Source organism: Thamnophis sirtalis, unplaced genomic scaffold (assembly GCF_051295495.1).
Source record: "Thamnophis sirtalis isolate CommonGarterSnake01/CBP01778 unplaced genomic scaffold, rThaSir2_p1.2 scaffold_10, whole genome shotgun sequence".
Classification (NCBI taxonomy): Eukaryota; Metazoa; Chordata; class Lepidosauria; order Squamata; family Natricidae; genus Thamnophis; species Thamnophis sirtalis.
In genome coordinates, this window is record NW_028261390.1 from 25,213,528 (window position 1) to 25,233,970 (window position 20,443).

The following is a 20,443-nucleotide window of genomic DNA, read 5'->3' on the forward strand; positions in this document are numbered from 1 at the left end:
TGGGGTACCAAACTGAGAAGGAAACATAAGAAAGGCTGAGCGCCAAAGAATTGAGGCCTTTGAACGATGATGCTGGAGAAGACTCCTGCGAGTCCCTTGGACTGCAAGACGATCAAACCGGTCAGTCCTAGAAGAGATCAACCCTGACTGCTCTTTAGAAGGCCAGATCCTGAAGATGAGACTCAAGTACTTTGGCCACCTAGTGAGAAGGAAGGGCTCACTGGAGAAGAGCCTAATGCTGGGAAAGATTGAGGGCAAAAGAAGAAGGGGATGACAGAGAATGGGATGGCTGGATGGAATCACCGAAGCAGTAGGCGTGAGGGATTACAGAGGATGGTTGAGGAAAGGAAGGCCTGGAGAAGTGTTATTCATGGGCTTGTAATGAGTCGGACATGAATTCACAACAACAGCCAAACTTAGAACTTAAATTTGTATTGAATGGTGATGGCCCTCCAAGATTTTATTCAACAACCTTTCTCAATTCTGCCTAGAAATTCCAGAAACTGAATCTGAAACTTTTGTACACCAAGTTTCTGTCCTGTGCCACTAAAACTATATCTTGGTGAACTTATATCCTGCTTTCCACAATAAACAGCTGAATGTTATTGGAATCCAGTAATCAGAAGCTTTCAGTCCTACAATTGTTGCTTTTGCACAACTATAGCCAACACCATTATCAATGTTCTCAGATAGATACTTGCATTCAAGTACCAGAGCATGAATCTTTAAAAAATGATAAAAGAAGATGTGCCAAGCAGCACATCCTAATTACATCTAGTCCCATTTAAATTCTTCAGTGTCCTGGAGTGGCCTTAAATGAGAAGTATTCTGGGAAACTAAATGGCACTATAAGGCACTGCTATTCTAACTGCTTTCTACTTTAGTGTGCCAATGCTTATCAGAGTAGCTTCAGATTGCCCATGAAAAGTTTATTGTGCAGCCTAATATGCTTCAGATCCCACGTCCCTTATTAAGGGCAATTAAAACTGCTTTATTTCTTCTGGCTGTACACAGTTCTCTCATCTTGGCTAGAAATAAAAGGCAAGTAAATTGTGAACAGACAGTAAAATGGAAGAACTGTTCAATGCCCTTGATTGTAAACCTGGGGTATAGTGCTTCTCTGGGGCTTTGAAAATTTTCTCTCTCTCTAATTTTGATTATATGTCATCATCTCAGCCTGCTTTATTAAGTGATAGTGTCATATGGACTGTGGAAATTATTCATCAGATAGTATGTTGTTGCCAAATACATTCTTAATGAATTTGGCATTTTTAAAAGTAATGTTCTATTTCAACGTGTACATAATATATGTTCTTTCACAAAAGCATTTGGCTTTAATTCAATTTGCAAAATGCATAGCTTTGTATGTTTAATAAAGATTCCAGAACTTGGATGTAACCATCCCTAGTAAAATATAATAGTCAGAGGAGAGGGAGTGCTGAAGGCATTATTAGAAGAAAATTAATATGATTAATTTGCTTTACTTCTGACAGAAATAAGAGAAAGGTTTTTTTTAAAGCACAAGTTGTGTTCTTTTGAAAATTATTTTCCAATAAATCCTTACTCATACAGGCAAGTCATGTTTTGACACTGCTGCAAACTTGTACAGAACGTCAGGAAATACAAGAGTTTCCTTATCTCCTTTTCTACAGGCCTTTGGGCTTTGTATTAGCTGTATATGTTTGTGGAGATAGGGATGTGTTTTAGGCATGTTTTTGAGGTGATGCTGAGGACAGTTTTTGCACTTCAATTCATATGCTTAGAATATAAGGCTCATATAGACTTGCATATACTTTCAGCTCAATATGAGATGGCACAATTTCTAAGTTATTTATCCGTGGTGTATATTTCATTTCTGGATAGTAAATTATCATTATATGCGGAGTCAATTTGGGAATTTGGTTTTCATAAACTACGAACAATACTTAATCTAGATTTTAGGGATTATCAATTTTCTAATTTAGAGTACTATTATCATATATTGTACATATAATTTCATCAAAGTGTTTTGATAAGAAACCTTTTTTTAAATAAAGATTTTAAGTTTATAAAATAGTAATGTATTGTGTTAACTTTATAACTCTGTAAGAACCCACATTTTGTTTTGTAAAATTATAGAAATGTTTTTCTTATTCCAAATGTTTAGGAAAGTTTAAACTTATTCAGAGTATAAGAATCCAAACAATGTTTTATAAATTTTGAGGGATGAATTAATGTGAGATATGAGATATCATGAGCTATTTGATGTTAAAAATACTGTATGTCATATAATGCCACAGTTAAAACTCAGTTCTTTTTAGTGGAATTTAATTTCTGATCCTAATCTATGCCCACATCCCAGCATAGGCCCAGAACAATCCTTTGATATCCATCAATATATTTTCTCTTAGAGGCTTTAGAGAAGTTCCTTATGATTATTTTCATAATTCTTTTAAAATGCTATCTTTATCACTGTGTCCTATTAAACCTACGTCACTGTTTTTCCTACTGCTTTCCTGCAAGATAATCTCACAGTTGTTTGATGGACATTTTAACAAGCATGTTATTGAACACAAAGTAATATTCTTTTTCCAGTTTAAGAGATCCTTCCGGAACAGACCAACACAAACGTCACATCCAGCTTTTAAAATATTTTTAGGATTTTTCCAATCCCAGGAGTATATAAGAAAGAGAGAAGAAATAAGTAGTGTTGGGGGTGGGAGAGAAAGAGAGAGGGAGAGAGATAATTCAAAGCTTACTTACAGGCATTCCATTATGTCTTTTCCAGGGATTGAAATACAGTCTCTTTGGGGGGAAAGAGTTTGCTCCCAGCAGCATTTCAGACAATTGGTCCCATTATAGCGATCATGAGGCTGAGTTAAAGAGTAGCCTTGCAAAAACATAAACAGCTTGTCAGCACAACCGAAGAGGTGGGACTTAATCTCATGGGACAGTTCCAGCCAATGATCAGTCTCTTTGGCAACTGTTTGGTTAAGATATAGTGTTTCATTCTTAAAAGGAGAGTGGGGGAATGAGAAAAGCCCACAAGAATAAACGGTGCCAGCGTGCTCGTAAATGAATAGGAGCTAAAAATGCTTTGCACAGGGAAAATACACATCATTCTATGGAAGGTGTCAGCTATAACTCCTACATGGCAGGCCATCTTGTAATGTTTTCTATGATTCTAATAGATTTTTGAAAGTATAAATAGACTGTGGGACATTTTGCTTTGCACTGAAAATTACCAGACCATTTAGATTAGAGCTTTAAATTGCCAAAACTTCGGTAACAAATTCCATGTCGTGACTTTGACCACTGTTTCTCAGACTAGCCTTCCACCAGAGCAGGGGTGGGTAACTATGGCCTTTTATGAACATGCTGGCTCAGGAATTCTGAGAGTTAAAGTTCACAGTTAATAAAAGGGCCCAAGTTGCTCACTTTTGAACTAGAGGAATTCTCCAATAAAAATAGGAAAAATGATCAGGGAAGCATTCAGGGAATTCTGTAAAACATTTCAAAGTTGAAATGGCTTGGTTTCCCATTTGGGACTGGTTGTCCCTATAAGTCTGGAAGCATTTCAAACCCAAAACACTGCTTCAAGTTCAAACATTTCTAAAATGATTACAACAGTCTTTGTAATTATTGACAGTATATTATGGGTCAGTTCCAGCCAACGATCAACCTCTTTGGTTAATGATTGATTAAAATACGGTCTTAAAAAGATAATGTGAAGCTGAGAAAAGCCCACTTATTCCCCCAATTGTATGTAAATAGATTGAATTCTCAATATTTTGCACACTGCTGTAATATGGCTAAGATTTATGGTCCAAAATATATATTATAGACTATAGGTTGATTATCAACTCCTAATATAGGTAGTCCATTGGGACTGGCAACTCCATCATTAAATGAAATTGTTGATAAGTGAAACCATGACCATACTTATAATCTTACTTCAGCTTTCCTTTCCCTTACTGACCTGAAAAGGTTGTAAATGCATTTTGGTTGCCGAGTTACCTTGCTTTTTCTAACGGTGGGCATTAAACACAAATTACCTCTCTCTATATATATATGCACAGATAATACATAATATTGTTACATTCTCTATAAAAAGAATAGAATATTGTTACATTCTGAAAAAAGAGTGAAATAAAAATATTATGCAGAGCTTTTATCTGGATAGAGTTTATCTTGATACTTTTAGGACTAGTGGTTTACTTGAAATACTTCCTAGGCTAGAATAAATGACTGTTTTATAACTGTGACTTCACAAAGCACACATTCCTCAAATCAATCAAGGGTTTCTGGTGGACTCATTAGAGGACATTCACATATTTCATCAGGTTTCTGGGTACCAAATTAGATATGATGAACAAGTACCATATTTTTCAGAGTATAAGACGCACCTTTTTTCCTCAAAAAAGAGGCTGAAAATCTGGGTGCGTCTTATACATTGAATGCAGCATTTTTTGCCTCCGGAAGCCTCGCCCCTTCACCAAAATGGCTGTGCATATGCTTATGGAGGCTTTCAGAGAGCTCCTGGGGGCTGGGGAGGGCAGAAATGAACAAAAAATGGGTCATTTTTGCCCCCTAGCCCCCAGCAGCACTATAACCCTCCATAAGGCTACATGCCATTTTTTGCTCATTCATGCCCCCCCCCGGAGCACTCTGCAAGCCCCAAGGCTATTCATGCCTTTTGGGGGGGGAGGAACGGGCCCGTTTTTGTGAAAAACAGGCCGTTTTTGGGAGGTTTGCAGAGTGCAAAAACTTTTTTTTTCCCTTTTGGAAAGCTCTTTAACTGATTGATGAGAATTACATTGATCAAGTGCTGTGCCAGCAGAAACACCTACCTATCTACTGTATTTCTCTCTATCTCTATTTCTCTCTCTCTATCCCTCTCCCTACCTACCTACTATATTTATCTCTCTATTTCTCTCTCTCTATCCCTCTACCACCTACCTATCGACACACACTCTCTATTTCTCTCTCTCTCTCTCTCTGTATCCCTTTATCTACCTACTTACTCTCTCTCCCTATCTACCTACTGTATTTCTACCTCTTTCTGTTTCTCTCTCTCTCTCTCTCCCTACCTACCAACATTCTCTATCTCTATTTCTCTCTCTCCCGCCTCTATCCCTCTATCTACCTACCTACTTTTTTTTAAATTTGCCTTTTCAAAACCTTGTTGCATCTTATACCCCAGTGCGTCTTATACTCTGAAATATACGATAGATGCTATTCTAACAATTTTGGTTTCCTGACTTTTTTGGGAAGCTGACATAACACCACTAGCAATTAAACTGTAATTTTATATCAGCAGCATATACAATGAACTCATACTTTTGGTAAACTGCCTGAATATGTCCTGACGTATCTTTTCCATTGCCCTAACTTCTGTCAGAATGTATTACTTGCTTTCTGAAAGGCTATTTTGCAAACACAACACCAAAGCTATAGTTTTGGTTTTCATTCTGTATGTGGGTGAGTTCTCCATTTGATGGCAGCTTGTTGTGTTCATGAAAAGGGGGAGCAGCAATACCGTCAGGGCAGGGAGAGGCTCCACTTGGCTCTGTTCTACTGGAAGTACCATTGCTCAGCCTGTCTAAGGACCAGCAATTGTTAGCTACAACAATACAATCTTTCAGCAAAGATTTTTGTGAAATGTCATGGGAAGATTTTGGTGCCATCCACATGACATTTGGTTTTGTTTTTAATTCTTGCTCAGTTGAACTTCTATTACTGCAGCATTGGACATCTCTAATTAACATAAGTATTAATTTAGATATGTGCTTTGTGCACAAAACAACTGAATTGTAACTAATTGCAAAATCCACTGGAAAACAAACTGAAAAATCATATATATGGGACTTTCTAAAAAACTTGCCATTTTTTCCAATCTTACTAAATACAACAAAATGTGAATACAAATTATTTCAACTGCAGCTACACAGAAGAAAAGAGACATTAGCTTTTTTTCCTTATCACTACACAAATTTTTCTCCTCTTCCAGATATTGTTACCTGCAGAAAGAAGAATGGCTATTATTTACTGGAATTCCTTTGAATGAGACCTAATTCAGTTATAACGATTCAGACTTAGCAAGAGCCCAATCATTTCAGATTCTAACATTTATGATATATCACATGTAATTCCAGGCATTTATGTAATTTTGATGATACATTCTCAAAACAATTTTTTAAAAATATCAAAAAAGTTTATTTTTCTACTTGGTAAAGCTGAAAAAAATAATGCATAATGCATCCTTGTCAAATCTTATGCCATCCAAATGTGTTAGGATGATAAGGCCAGTACTCTTGACCAACATAGCCAATGCTGAATTAGCAAAGGATGACTTGTAATCCTCAACATTTGCTTTTTTGTTCCAAATCAAATCTTGTCCTTTAGATTTAGGAAACTATAATTATATGGGACGACTCAGATATAAATTTTCCACATTGAGGGAAATTGGAATATTTCAATTACAGAAACTTCATATACATGCAGGTAGGCTACGACTTATGACCACAATGGGAACCATAATTTTTGTTGCTAAGCAATGCTGTTATGTGAATAAACTTTATAGTCTTTTTAGCCATGGTCCAGTGGTGGGTTCCAGATCCCGTTGCAACTGGTAGGGTGCAACGGGGCCGGGCGTCCACCACATGCACACATGCAGCACGTGCACAGCGTGCGCATGCATACTTACAGCCTGTGACGCACCAGCTGCTCTGTGTGCGTAAGCCCCCATCAGCTCAAATACCGGTAAGGAGGACGGGCGGGCAGGTGGGCTCTCCGGAGCACTATACCAGAACGGTACCTGGTGCTCCCAGCAGGCACCAGTATGCCCATACCGGGGCGTACCGGTCATATCCCACCACATGGTCAATAAGCAAAACACATTGTCATTAAATGAACCCAGCTCCCCCCCCCCGACTTTACTTGTCAAAAGTGCCTTAGGAAAGTCCCAAATGGCAATCATGTGATCCCAGAATGCAGCAAACATTACAAATACATACTGGTTGACAAGCTTTTGAATTTTGTTCACATGACTATGGGGATGCCGCAATGGTCTCTTTTTTCAGAACCATCTTAACTTCTAGGACTACCTGTACCTGTACAAAACATAAATAATTTCTTTCTTTCAGGATAAGCAATACTATGCTTATCATATATAACAGAATAAAAAAGAGTAAGGTATTGAAATAAAGCAAAACTATTTATAATGCCTATTCAAATTTTATAGAAGCAAATCCATATTTTCTTATTTTCCCTTTTGTTTTTTAAATTTCTAAATGCTCATTTCACCAATTCCTCAATTTTGTACTTCCTTATAACAAACAGACATAATAATGCCTATATGCATCACCCTGTCATCTTTTTTAACATACAGTCCTCACAAGAAACCATGTACTATTTACCACTTTTATGCCATTGTAAATATTTTTCACTCAGCATAATATCAAGATGCAGATTCATTACAGGTAATCCTTACTTACTCCCACACTAGGGACTGTTAAATCCATTGCTAAGCAGCACATCCATTAAGTGCAATGTCATGAGACTGCAACTTGTAATTTCTGCCAGTGTCCCCACTGACTTTGCTTGCAAGAATCTGGCTGTGAAGACTGAAAATGACAATCAGATGACTATGGAATGCTGCACCCATCATAAATATGCTCTAGTTTCCAACAACCTGAATCGCAATTATGTGACCCTGGGGATGCTACAACAACACAACTCTGAGGACCAGTTATTAAGTCTTGTTTTTCAGCACTATTGTAACTTCAAATGGTCACTGAATGAAGAATTGGTAAGTGATCTACTTTGTTAGTATTCAAGTATAACTTGCAAGTACTATTTTTTTTCTAGCCAAGCAAAACTATCTAGCCATTAATACGTTAACTTTCAGATCTATAGTCCTTACTGTATCACAGAATTTCATATTTATTGTAAATTATTTGTGTTCTTAGCTAGCAATATAGTAAATGGGAAGCCAGATTCACCTAACACTTAGTTACTATGTTACTAATGCAATGATTCACTTAACAACTTAATAATAACTATATTTAAAATAATAAACTATACGTAAAATAAAGAAGTCATGGTGGTATAGTGATTATAATTCAATATTGCAGGTTAACTCTGCCCACTACCAGAAGTTTGATCCTAAACTATTCAAGGTTGACTCATCCTTCCATCCTTCTGAGGTCCACACAGAGCAAAGAGTCCACACATTTTTTCAGAAGGTAAACTGACCAGCATGAACCAAGTTGCTTCCTGCAAAGGCTCATGTGCCTTTGCTCCTCCTTTATGTCCTATGGGTGGGGCCAATCACCTACAAACCTTACTCCCGAGTCGTCCCTTCTGTTTTAACTGTTCTTGCCTTCTAGCAGCTCTGCGCATGCATGCACTGGGAACAGGAAGAGCCTGTTCCTCTGCCTCACTGCTGTCTGACTCTGGAGACAGCATATAACTCCCAGATGGCCCTGGCCCTCTCTCTGCCTCTGACACAGAGCCCTCTGCAGAGCCTTCCCCAGACTCCAGGACTGGCCCATGTTCCTCCCCAACCTCCTCACTGTCTGACTCTGCTGTGAGCTCCGCAAGCCGCTGGCAGACCACAACACAGGGGAAGGTTACTGCAAAATCCCCATTTCCTCCCAATCAGCTGGGACTTAGGAAGCAGAGAATAGATGGGGTGGGGCCAGTCAGAGGTGGTATTTACTGGTTCTCCCAACTGCTCAAAATTTCCACTACCAGTTCTCCGGAACTGGTCAGAACCTGCTGAATACCACTTCTGTCTGTATCTCTCTCTTTCTTTCTTTTTTTCTTTGAGCTTTCAAGTCCCTGCAGCTTTCTTAGCAAGCATTTTTGGAATTTTTTTTGCCATTCTTCCTTTCCTAGGGCGGACAGAAAATGACTGGCCCAAGGTCACACAGCTTTCTGTTTAAGGCAGAATTAGAACTCTTGGTCTCCCAGTTTCTAGCCTAATGCTTCAACAATTACACCAAACGTCTTCTTCTTTGTCTGCATGTGCCCTTCTAGTGTCATTTCCCAACATCTTGCATGTCATTGTTAAGCAAATTGCAACATTTGCATCAAGTAATGTCATTTGTGTAATTTAAGTCTTCACTCCAATGACATGGAAGTTATTTCCATCATTAGTGTTGTAATAATGATATACTTTTCCATTTACTGGACTCATGGAACATTTTATTTGTTTATTCAGTTTCTATATCTGCCCATCTCTGTCAATGATTCTGGAAGCCTTATAATTCAAACTCTGAGAGTTCAACAACAATAATTTGTGTATAGTTGTGTTCCACTTTATTTTACTTCCCAATTTTAGAGGAAAACCCCCTCTATTGCTTGATTCTACTTATCTTTCCAGAAGCTTTTGCAGGCTCAATTTTTTAGACTTCCCCTATATAACCATGATGGCACAGTGGTTAGAATGCAGTGCTGCTACTTCTGCTGACTACTGCCTGCCAGCAGATTGGTAGTTCAATTCTGACCGGCTCAAGGTTGACTCAGTCTTCCATCCTTCTGAAGTTGGGAAAATGAGGACCCAAATTGTTGGGGGCAATATGTTGCCTCTGTAAACCGCTTAGAGAGGGCTGTAAAGCACTGTGAAGTGGTATATAAGTCTAAGTGCTATTACTACCTTAGATTCTAGATTAGTGCAATACTTCCAGCAGAGTCTTTATTTAATATAGTAAAGGATATAAGCTCTGATAAAGTTATCATTACCTAATATGTCATCCTTCCAACATTTACCTTCAGACTGAATATGTAAAGTCTAAAAGCTGTATAGAGCCAACTATTCTCCTGAATTGTATCCATATTTAGATAGATTTCAAACAATCTACTACGTAACTTTGGTTGATTTTGAATCTTACAGGAATCCATCCATTATGTTTCAAAAGGGTTGGTTTAGCATAAACTGTAAACCCAACTAATTGCATGGATAACCCTGAGATTACAAAGGCAACTGGAACCCGGGTTGCCATCACTAAGTGATATAAAACACAAAGGCAATTGACTGCAAAAGTAATCCCAGTTATCCTTGTTTCTGTTGTAACCCCAGGATACATAGGCGGGAACTCCAGGACACATAGGTGGGAACAGGCAAGAGTCTCCATTAAGGAGTGCTGGGGCGCACAGGTGTATAAGTGCTACAGGCAAGCTGGCACTATGGAGGGAGAATAGGCAGGGATACTACAGAATACAAGATCCATATTATTATATCTTCTGTGTCAATCAGGGATAAGGTTGATTACCATTGGCTGAAATTAAAGGAGGGTTCTGGCGGGAAAAGGTTAGGTTTAGGTTTAGGTTTATTAGCATTTATAGGCCGCCCTTTTCCCTGAGGGGACTCAGGGCGGCTCACACAAAACCAGGAAGGGGGGAATGCAACATTAAGATAACAACATATAATAAAATAATAAACAACATACATTCATCATTCGGGCGGGGTAACGATCCTTATCCCCAGGCCTGACGGGCGAGCCAGTTCTTCAAGGCTATGCGGAAGGCTTGGACGGTGGAGAGGGTACGAATCTCCACGGGGAGCTCGTTCCAAAGGGTCGGGGCTACTGCTGAGAAGGCCCTCCTCCTTGTAGTTGCCAGCCGACACTGGCTGGCCGATGGAATGCGGAGGAGGCCTAGTCTATGGGATCTTATAGGTCGCAGGGAGGTAATTGGCAGAAGGCGGTCTCTCAAGTATCCAGATCCACTGCCATGTAGGGCTTTATGGGTGATTAATAGCACCTTGAAGCGCATCCGGAGATCGACAGGTAGCCAGCGCAGCTCGCGGAGGATAGGTGTTATGCGGGTGAATCGAGGTGCACCCGCAATCACTCGCGCGGCTGCGTTCTGCACTAGCTGAAGTCGCCGGATGCTCCTCAAGGGCAGCCCCATGTAGAGCACATTGCAGTATTCCAGCCTAGAGGTCACAAGGGCCCGAGTGACTGTTGTGAGAGCCTCCCGATTCAGGTAGGGTCGCAACTGGCGCACCAGGCGTACCTGGGCGAATGCCCCCCTGGTCACAGCCGTTAAGTGGTGGTCGAATGACAGCTGTGGATCCAGGAGGACTCCCAAGTTGCGGACCCTCTCTGAGGGGTGTAAAATTTGACCCCCCAGCCTGAGTGTTGGAATATTGGCCAAATCTTTGGGAGGAAAACACAACAGCCACTCGGTCTTTTCTGGGTTGAGCACAAGCTTGTTAACCCTCATCCAGTCCATGACGGCCTCAAGGCCCCGGCTCATCACGTCAACCGCTTCATTGAAAAGGTCATATTCTAATTGGTTGCCGGTTTGACAGCCTCCTGCATAAATAGCTGTCAAACCGGCCGGCTCTGTTCTGTTACCATAGTTGTGTTTATTAAAGCAGTTCGTGTTTCAGCAATCGCTCGCCTCAGCTATTTATTCCTCAACGGGGAATATTTAAAACTGGCGATGAAGGTGGGATACTACCTTCAGCCACCCGAGATACTATGTAATTATAGTCTCGTAATGGCAGCCATTCCGAGCTTCGCACCCTTCAACGCAGAAAAAGAATCCTGGGAAGCATTCATTGAGATTTGATTGCTTCATTCTAGCCAACGATCTTACTGAGGCGACGACTGAAAGGAAGAAAGGATTCTTCCTTAGTGCCTGCGGGCCGGAAATGTTTGGAACAGCCAGAGCGCTGTCGGCTCCAGAGTCTGTGAATACTGTGCTCCTGAGCAAATTAAAAAATCACTACGCTCCGACCCCGTCTAAAATTGTTAGAAGACACGGGTTTAGGCAATGCCTTCAGAGGGTGGGTGAATCCATAATACAATATGTGGCCTCGCTGCGCAGAGAAGCCATTAATTGCCAATTTCCTGAACTTGACGATGCGCTTATGGAACAATTTGTGTGTGGTATTCGGGACTTGAAACTGCAGCGGAGGCTGTTGGCTAAAGCAGAACTCACCCTCCAAATTGCGGTTGATGAGGCCAGGGCCAGCGAGATGGCCGAGAACTCAACTGCCCAAATTCAAAGATATATAGCAGCCACTCCCACAGGGCTCAAATCAATGACTGTGAACCAGCAAAAAATCCCTGAGGAGAAATTATCTAATGAGGGCGATGAGGTTGCCTGTCTGAGAGCCAGGGCAGCGGGAAGTGGATGGTCCACCAAATTACCTCAGAAAGTTTGCCTCAGTTGTGGGGGCAACCACAATCAATCAAGTTGCCATTTCAAAACGGCCACCTGCCGCCAATGCGGGAAAACAGGGCATTTGGCAGGTGTGTGCCGAGCCCTGTTACCTAGCCCCGGTCAATAAAATGAGGCTTACTCTGGAAGAAAATCCACTGGGCAGGTGGGGCGTCCAAAAGCCTATTGTGCCGCTGTGAAATAACTATTGATGTCAGCGGCTGTCCTCATGCACTTGTGACACATCACCGTATGACATTGGGGCAGTTCTAGCACATAGGTTGCCAGATGGGCAGGAGGTTCCTATTGCCTATTTCTCACGCACCTTATCGATCATAGAACATAATTACAGCTAGGTCGATAAGGAGGCGCTTGCAGCTGTTGCAGGAATCAAGAGATTCCATGATTATTTGTACAGCCGCCGTTTCCTTCTTATCACCGATCATAAGCCACTTCTGGACATTCTGGCGGGCAAGTGCCAGATGCCTTTAATTTTATCACCTAGGATGCTACGGTGGTCCGAATTTTTAGCTGCCTACTCCTACTGGTTGGAGTAATGGCCTGGGAAACATTTAGGGCATGCTGATGCTCTAAGTCACTGCCCATTACCCATTCCAGTGCAGGACCCAGCTCCTGCCTGTCAGGTACTCGCCCTGGACGAGTTGAAGCTCCCTATCACTGCATCGGGTATAGAAGCACACTCACGTAAGGACAAGGTAATTCTGAGGGTCCTGGAGTGGGTCCGCAGAGGCTGGCCTCTGGGTCAGTTGGGGGAGGAGTTCCTGCCGTTCGTCCGAAGGCGAACAGAACTGTCTGAGCTAAGAGGGTGCCTCCTATGGGGCAATCGAGTGGTCATTCCACAAACGCTGCGCTACCAAATGTTGGAGTGGCTGCATGAGGGGCATCCGGCATTGTCCATATGAAAGCCTTGGTCCGGAGTGCCCTGTGGTGGCCTAAAATGGATGAAGCAATGCTAGATTGGGTACGGCAATACAATATTTGTCAATTGTCTCGGCCGGTGCCACTGATGGCGGAGGCTAGGGAATGGGAAACGCCCCAGCCCCATGGTCCCGACTGCATGTGGATTTTGCCAGACCCATTCAGGGAACCATGATCTTGGTGGTGGTGGACACGTTTTCCAAATGGGTCGAGATTGTGCCCATGGGCTCCACCATAGCAGAGGCAACAATCAGGGTACTGAAATGTATATTTGCCTGTCATGGAATCCCAGACGTGGTGGTCTCAGACAATGGCCCGCAATGGACGGTTGCAAGTTTCCAAACATTCTTGGCCTCCCTTGGGGTACACCAAGCATTGATGTCCCCATTCCACCCGGCCAGTTATGGCAGGGCAGAACAGGTGGTCCGCTCCGCAAAGGAGGCACTCGGTAGAATGGGGAATGGGCCATTACAGGACTAAATATCTGATTAATTGCTGTTACAACACTCAACCTCCTGTCCATTAATTAATAAAAGTCCAGTGGAGCTGCTAATGGGCCGACAGCTCCGGATGACACTAGACAGAATGCACCTCATTATGTGACAAATGCCCATAGCCAGGTGGAGGGAGTGTGCAAGCGAGGGTTTGATAAAGGGGATTGAGTCTTCGCACAGAATTTTGCAGGCATTCAAAAATGGGTGCCCGGGGAGATAATAGAAGTAAAGGGACCCTGCTCTTACAGGGTCCTACTCACTGATGGTCGGATGTGGAGACAACATATAGACCAACTACGTAGCCGGCATGCACCACGGAGCCCTAGGGCCTCCGACTCAAGAGACAGGGACGATGCGCAGGCCCCAGAGGCCACAGCCAATATGGAACACAGACAATTCCCAGAAACATCCAGTGCCGCCTGCTGGCCAAATGTTCCACCAGACTTTCCGCGCATGCCGTTCCCGCTAGATGACATCTCGACGGCCGACTCACCTGGCAACCAAAGTTCCATGGCAAGGGTCAAGTCTCCAGGGAGTCCCGCGGACAGTCCTCAAGAAAGACGAGTACTGAATTCACCAATTACGTCGCAGTTGCCAGTCCAACCCCTTCGACGCTCTCAAAGGAGCAGGCAACGGCCAGCCTACCTCTCAAACTACGCGTACGCAGTCTGGGGGGAAAGTGGTGTTATATCTTCTGTGTCGATCAGGGATAAGGTTGATTACCATTGGCTGAAATTAAAGGAGGGTTCTGGCAGGAAAAGGTCGTGTTCTAATTGTTTGCCGGTTTGACAGCTTCCTGCATAAATAGCTGTCAAACTGGACGGCTCTGTTCTGTTACCATAGTTTTGTTTATTAAAGCAGTTCGTGTTTCAGCAATCGCTCACCTCAGCTATTTATTCCTCAATGGGGAATATTTAAAACATATGGCCCTTGGGAAAAAAAGCAATCTGAGACCCTCCCTGCCAGCTGCCCATTGACCTTGCTTATGGGAGGCTGGCAGGCAAGGTTTGAAATGATCACACGATACATCTTGCTGTGGTGTTATAATCCAAAGTAACTGCAGGGATTCTGAACATAGGGGATGCTGCAGTGGCCATAATTTGGAGACTGGTATAAATCCTTTTTTTCAGTGCTGCCATAACTCTAAATTGTTGTCTATAGCATATTTTCAAATTTATACTGCACATTTCACTCGATCAAACTGTGACTTTATTGCTTTCTTGTCATCTCATGCATCCCTCTTTTAATAGCCATGTAGAAATTGTATCATACATAGCTAAGAAACAGGATGCGGTGGATGGATATTCAATAAATAATGAATTCCTAAAATAAATAAGATATAAAACTAGAGCAAACTGTTCACCATTCTTCTAGTATTGTTCTTTACAATTTTCATACAGAAAATTATAAGCATTGAGAGTAATTTTCAATTACAAATATATTTAATACAATAATCACTTCAAACACACAGGCTTTGTTTCTAATGAGATATTGAAAGATGTGTATTCTAAAATCACAGATTGATATAGCTGTAATATATTTTGTATATTACAAAAGCAAAAGTCAGCAAACAAGAAAAAGGAGTGCTATTAAATATGCCAGAAATCCATCTTTGATTTCAGTTTGTAATAAATAAAGAAATTTATCTCTAGGAAAAGATTAAAATTCTTACCATTAAAATACATGTCTAAATCACTGAGAAAAAACAACTTTTCTGTTTCCCAAGCACCATTAGGCATTCAGGCTTGGGAGGCTCTGAAAGATCATCCTCCCTTTATAAAATTACAAAAGGCTTCATTATAAAAACAAAACAAAAGCACTGCTCACCATCCTTCTGGCATTGTTCTTTTCATTTCTCATACGGGTTTAACAATCCCTTACAAATGCCCATTTTGTGCAGCTTTTCCACAAGATCCTGCGGAATTTTCTCAGAAACACTTGTGAATTATTTTCATTGTTTTTTTAAAAACCAGGCAACTAGATTAACAAATTCATTCCTGCTCAATGGAATAAGTAATTGCTTGCAGATTTCTCAAAAAAAGTAATGGCTCCAGTTCATAATTTCACCTCTGTCAACAAATCTGCTCTCTATTAATGCCGCACATCACTACTTCTTCTGCAGAGCTCCCAAAATTTTCCGCATCACAAATCATTCCATTGAAAGACGGGTCAGTACTTCCTTTTAAGAAAATTGCTTTCGTCTTCAGCTTTCATGTCACACTGCTCTTTCAACAAGAAAGTGGGGAAAGGACTCCAAACCAAAATACTACCCTTAACTAACAGTCTAAAAATCAGCAAGGAAACCACAAACACTTACTTACATTTGCAATTGTTTGCGTGATCTGTGCACTGATCCGGCGATTAATAATAACAAAGGGGAGAAAAGGTCTTTTGAAGCCACTTTTTATAAGCCCAAAGCCATGGGAAAAAAGAGGTCGCCATCTGAAAGCCACTCAATGTTACCTGCTTCCATCCTCCCTCTTCTCTACCTGCTGCTTTTCCTTTTGCGTGCACCAAACAGCTGTCAGAGTTAACCGCGTTATGAGGTTTTTCCCATAAAAAATGATGGGGAAAAATAGCTAGTGCATTAATCTGTCAGCGTTACGCCTTTAGTGAAATGCTACATTTTGCCTCTTGATGAGCACTGGACCAAATGAAACCACAATCCTGCCTGATTTAAATAAAAGCGTCACGCTATTGCATCTTACAAATACACTCGAGACTGAATGGAAACGTTAAGAAAATAAATAAATTAAGCATTATATTAATCGAGAACAAAGCCATTCGCAAATAATTCTCCCGACTGCATAGATGTGATTCCTAACCATGCATTTTAATTCACGAATGCAAAAGAGCCACTAAAAAAGAAGAATCTCATGTCCCGAATCGCCCTTTCTTTCTTTCTTTCTTTCTCTTGCTTGCTGGCTCTTTAGGAAAATAAAATAAAAAATAAAAAAGCGTAAAACAAGGCGCTTTCGTTTACCGATAGAATGTCTCCATGTAAAAATTATTCTTAAAACTGCTGCAAATTAACAGCTGGCGCGCTCGAGATCAGATTTCTGCCGGAATGTGGCTTTTCCCAACCACAGCGCCTCCATGTAGGCCCAGGCAAAGGACCAAACCCCGCTCCCTGCATGGAAAACAGCACGCATACAAACGCTCACCCGCCGGCTCCGGGCTGCAGCGACCACGTGACCCCTTTCATTTCCCTTCCCTCCAAGGCACCTGGCTCTGCAGGGAGCAGTTTCTGTGGAAACTGCAGAGCGCTGAATTTCTCCCCAACTGTTGCCATGGAAACATTGCATAATCTACATGTCCCAGATTAAGGCGTCTCCTCTGAAGCAGATGTGACATTTGCATCCTAAGCTTTAAAGGAGGTGGGGGGGCAAATAATGAAAACTAGCCGTGGTTTTTTTCCCCCTACTACCGACACATGAAATGTAGTTGTAGCAAAAGCAACAATAAGGAACTACATCAATAAGAATTTCAGTCTCATGTCCCTCCTTAAAAAGTGTCCACATTATATTCTTTTCTGAATATATGTAACAGGATTTGGTTCAGAGGGCTTTTAAATATATAACAAGGGGAGATTTTATATTAAACTTTTACTCCAGTGTTTCCATAAACAGTGTTGAAAGAAATGTTTTTCTGGGTTCAGCTCCAAGTGGGGAAGAAGACACTGGAGACATGGAGGCTGCTTGGAAAGATGGTTTATTGTTGGACAGGACCACATGGCTTGAGCCCTGACCAGAAAAGGTGATCGCATGCTTTGATGTAGGTGAAGAAGAGAAGGGCTGAGGAAGGGGCTTGCTAGGCTTTATATACCCTGTTTAGTCCCACCTCTCTGTTTCCTGTTCCTGTGTAAGAAATGTATTCTGATTGGTTGTCAGACTCCCATGGGGCCATGCAGGGAGCTACTCTCTAGGCTGTGATGAGTCCAGGTATAGATGAGTTCTCAGATGCCATGTGGAGAGTTGAGTAATATCCCTTCCCCCTACAGCTGCAGCAGAGAAGTCTTTATTATGTAAAGTGGGCTAGCCTGGCCTTCTTAATGGCCCATTAACTGGGATGGGCAGGAAGCTACAGACAACTATTCTGTCTTTTAAAGCATGTTTCTTTCTTTTCACATCCAGAGAAATATTCTGCCTTTTCAATATTTCCTAGAATATTTCATTTTTCTGGGAGAGGGCTGGATGATAACTTCCAACAACAGGAAATGAAGAAATCTCTCTTACCAATTAAACTGCACTACAAAAACACCCTGAGAAACCTGTGGTCCTCCAAATGTTATAGGACTCCAATTCCCATCATTCTTAATCAAGCATTGACAAAGGAAGATTTTACTGTCATTCATAGACATTTGGAGGGGCTTTATATTATCCCTTCATGTTTTAAATACTAGAATGTATTAGCACTTTATTTCTACCAACCTAATATACATATACACATACATATACATATATACACACACACACACACATACATACACACACATATATATATACATACATACATATGGAGTACACACATACATATATATATATATATATATATGGAGGGCCACAGGTGTTTATGTGTGTACATGTACATACATACACACATGTACATGTACATACATACACACATACATATGCACACACACAGGTAAATCTTTCCATTAAGCTTGATTCCTGATTACAGTTGACCATATGTCCTTTATTTCAGAAAACTGTCCTTTCCATTTAATTACTTCTTTTCTTGGTTTTGCTCTTGAATTTTCCTTTGTAAAGCAAATATGACCAGAAAAATACTTTTTTTTAATCCCTATGAGCCTAGAAATTTAACCCCTTTTTAAGTTTGTCCTTTATTTTTTCCAATTAAATATGATCATTGTACACATGATGAGTACATGTTACAATCCTGGAACTGGTGCTGGAGTACACTGCCTTCTGTTATGCTTTTTCAATTTCCCAATTTAGGAAATTTAATCTTCAGACTGGGCGTTTGTTGTTAGCCTCTGTCACATAAAACTTAATATTTCCCTCCATAATTTTTTTCCAGGTCACTAATGTCAATGAGAGGCTGCAGTTTTTCCTTTTCATGGTAGCTTTCCAACACTTTTAAAATATGTATATAAAAATTTAAACTAAAGTCACAGGGGAACATGCATAATACATGTTAACAGAATCAGTGAAGCAAGCAAGTTAAAAGGGTAGCTGTTTTTCCACATGATGCTGACTATAAACTAACCAATCAAGAGTTCAGATGGTTTGGTGAGAAGTCATGGCCTCGGCAGGAAGGCAGGATATAAATAAAACAGATAATGGGCAGCGGGCAGCAGAGATAATTGCTCTTTTTTTTTAAAAAAAAGTTAACATTCTCTAGAAATAAATTGTTGTCAAGCTAGTTTCTCAGAGAAGTTATGCATAACTAAAAATAACACTTCTATTTTATTTCCTTTAAAATACTGAAAGCATTGTGTTCTAGATGATCCTTATAAGCAATCGTTTTTCTATAACACAAGGCCCATATTGTGTATTATTCACACAAAGAAGGATCCATATACAGGCTGAAGAACACCAACTTAAATTATTTTTATAGAATTGAAATAATTGAATTGACCTTTGCCAACTAGATTTTTCTTTTTGCAAATATTGATGTTTAGTATGACTATAGGGATCTCTAAGGTTCATCATCATGTAGGAAGTTAACCCCCCCCCCTCCTAGAAAAATGAAATAACCTGGGAAATTTCGAAAAGGCAGAACATTATATTTCCCTGGATCAGAAATGGAGAAACATGTTTTAGGCAGGAAGCAGACTCACTCTTAATAGCCCCTACCTTTGTGAATGGGCCATTTTAAAAAGCCTGGGCCAGTCTATTCTACATAACAAAGATCTCTCCCTTCAGCTCCAGGATGATGGGATTAAGGCATGATAGTATTATCCCTTTAAGCCATCTCACCACAGGGCACCTGGGAAGAAGCAATGCTCAACTAAACTTGGATTCAAGACAGTCTACAGAGTTGCCCCTGCGTGGCCCCATGGGAGTCTGACAACCAATCAGAACAGAAGATCAAGATCAAAGGCCAGAGAGGGCATAAAACCAGGAACTTTCAGCATTTCACTCTCTTTTCTTCTTCATCCAACATCCGGAAGCATGTGTGATCCCACTTTTCTGTTCAGGTACTCAAGCCATGTGACCCTATCCACCATTAAGCCATCTTTCCAAGTAGCCTCCATGTTTCCAGTGTCTTTTTCCCCACTTGGAACTGAACCCAGAAGGACATTTCTTCCAACAATCACATGCCCACCATTTATGACTTCATCTGCTGACTTCCTACAAGCAATGGAAACTGGCAGGAAAGGTAGTAAGTTCCTCTGGTAAATCATTCCTGCTACTTTTTCTCCTAGGGATGCTCACTCTGGACATTACAGGATCTCCATAACATCTCGTCACCCGAACACACTCTTCAGTGTTACAGTTGTAGAAAGTTACTACCCACCCTCTCCTAGAAGAATGAAATATTCTGGGAAATATTAAAAAAGGCAGAATATTATGCCTTCCCTAAAGGAGAAACATATTTCTAAATTAAAGTAACCAGATTTTAACATTGGTAAAGTGGGACACCATTGACCGGGGGGGGGGTGTTCTTGATTAAAACGTTTGCTGCCCGGCGCTGCGGCTGAGGTGAAGCCGCCAAAGCTCCCGCTGTCACCCCCGCCCGTGGCAGCAGCGCCACCACCTCCCCTCCACTCGGAGCACCTGAGCTGGGCACCACATTACCCCTGCCACCGCTGCCTTTTTTTTCCTGCTCCCACCCCCTCCGCTGCCTTCCTACTGGCTCCCGCCACTTTCCTCATGGCTCCTCAAAAG

The 20,443-nt window shown here is 41.2% G+C and overlaps 1 protein-coding gene across 5 annotated transcripts in view; it reads right to left on the reverse strand.

The window, feature by feature from the left end:
• The window catches only part of TRIM2 (tripartite motif containing 2), a 62,269-nt gene extending 45,530 nt beyond the window's left edge, over window positions 1-16,739 (reverse strand). The window contains exon 1 of one of the 5 annotated variants that reach the window (XM_087724287.1): window positions 16,573-16,739. The gene's annotated coding sequence lies outside the window, so the exon portion shown is untranslated. Of the gene's footprint in view, window positions 1-2,742; window positions 2,899-15,416; window positions 15,810-15,910; window positions 16,244-16,572 lie in introns of those variants that run through there. The other 4 variants (XM_087724290.1, XM_087724291.1, XM_087724286.1 and 1 more) reach the window with 4 other exon arrangements.
• Window positions 16,740-20,443: the final 3,704 nt, after the last annotated feature.